Source organism: Cavia porcellus, unplaced genomic scaffold (assembly GCF_034190915.1).
Source record: "Cavia porcellus strain 051 isolate PalLab524CR breed Dunkin Hartley unplaced genomic scaffold, mCavPor4.1 scaffold_29, whole genome shotgun sequence".
NCBI lineage: Eukaryota > Metazoa > Chordata > Mammalia > Rodentia > Caviidae > Cavia > Cavia porcellus.
Window position 1 is genome coordinate 27,724,579 of NW_026947512.1, and position 1,940 is coordinate 27,726,518.

General features: G+C 43.1%; 1 non-coding gene across 1 annotated transcript; it reads left to right on the forward strand.

Annotated features, from left to right (window-relative positions):
* Window positions 1–273: 273 nt before the first annotated feature.
* LOC111758341 (U6 spliceosomal RNA) lies at window positions 274–380 on the forward strand. The gene has a single exon (XR_002792531.1). It is a non-coding gene; the product is annotated as a U6 spliceosomal RNA (small nuclear RNA).
* The last annotated feature ends 1,560 nt before the right edge of the window (window positions 381–1,940 follow it).

The window sequence follows — 1,940 nt, forward strand, 5'->3', positions numbered from 1 at the left end:
ACATTATGGCCTCGATGTCCATCCATTTCTCTATGAATGGCTCAAGCTTATCTTTCTTTATAAAGTTATTTTGAGTGCAGCCATATTTACTTATTCATGTATTGCCAGCAAAGCTTTTCTACACTTAAGTTGATGCCACACAGTCTACAGTTCAAAAACCCAAAATATTCATTATATAGGTCTTCATCAAACAGAGTAAGAAGTACAATTGGAAGACAATGGATGGGAATTTTTTTTGGTGTTTGTATGACATTTTGTGAAAATTAAACTAAGGTGCTCACTTTGGCAGTACATATACTAAAATTGGAATGACACAGAGAAGATTAGCATGGCCCATGCACGAGGATGACATGTAAATTTGTAAAGCGTTCCATAGTTAAAGTAAATAAATAAATTTAATTTAACTTAGTAAACAACACATTCACTGTGGACTGCATTGTGAAACCCTGCAATGATCAGGCTTCATTAAACTGCAGACATTAGACATTGACGTGTTGTTGGAGCATCATTTATACCCCGATCTTTACAGACCCTATGAATCCAGCTGGAGGAATGGGCCATGCTCATCTCCCAGTAGTGCTGGCCTGAGGTGAAAGCTGCAGTGCCCCATAGAAGAAAACTTCCTGTTCTTTGGGGAGCCACAGTCACACTGCTTGATGGTCAACTCCAAATATCATCCTCCTGTGTTACTCAAAATGGCTCCCACAGAGACTGTCACTAGCCCATTCTTAAGAAACACTGTTATTTGGGAGGTGTTAAGTGTGGCTTGCAGTCCAGTAATGCTCCATGAAACAAGGTGTGGTTTCTGATAGGATTATTTCCAAAAGATGAAAAATATTTCCAAAAGATGACAGGTATAAAACAAAAAGCAGCCTTTGTTTTGAGAACAGGGAGAGAGAGGGCCGGCACTCCCCACCACTGGCGTCCGGCGATCTCTCCGGCGGACACGTGGTGTGGGGGTATGTAAGTAGCCTCAGTTTGGGGTGGAACCTAAGGAGGGCATTAGGGATGCACAGGGGGCCCATTGGTCCTAGGTTTGGCGTCATAGGTAAATTTCCAGGGGCAGGAAGATGGCGTCACAGGTAAATTCCTAGGGGCGGGGGAGATACGGGCTTCCTGCTTCTGGTTGAGGCTTTCCTGGCTACAGTGTCCTGTCTGGGCCAAAGCCCTTTCATATCCCATCTTATGGTTATTAACATGAAAAGGGGCAAAGATTTCTCTCTTTAACTACTTCCTGCTGGCAGAGGGTACTGTACTGGAGCCTAGGGGAGTTGACGGGATGAAGGTTGATGCCCAGGTAGATGCTGGTGCCAGGTGTTTTAGCCAGGACAACTTCACTGGTGAATGTACATATGTTAGACTGGAAAAACAAAGAGACAAGATGTTATGAGGAGACATGGCACTGTCATATTTAAGGACACAGGGACACAGGTGAGGTAGAAGGGAAGGTGCCTTTGATTTAGACATGTCATTCTATCAGGATCATGTTGAGGTAGAAGCATTTCCATGGTAAGGCAGAATTCTGAAAATTAAATGTGGGATTAGGAGGAGTGAAGTTATGAGAGATGCTTACTCCCCCATCTGAAAGCATAAAAGTTAAAAGGTAGGTTGGTAAGGCTTGTCTCCGGTATGCATGACGTTGGAGTCTGTAGGCAATACTGTTGAAGAGTCCTGCTGTAAAAATGATCATTAATAGAATGTAAGGAATTAGGAACCAAAGTGGATAACAAAACATGACTTAGCCTATTAACTGTGGCTGTGAGTCCTTGGTAAGGCAGAGATGAGTAGGAAAAGGATGGTCAGATCTAGGGCTTGAGTGGCGTGAAACCAGAATGCCAGTCTAGCAACTTTGATTTGGGCATGAGTTGCTGTAACCTGGTTGTAGTCCTTGGAAAGATTTGCTGAAAAAGAACTTTAGCAAGTATATCAGCAGTTTCCCT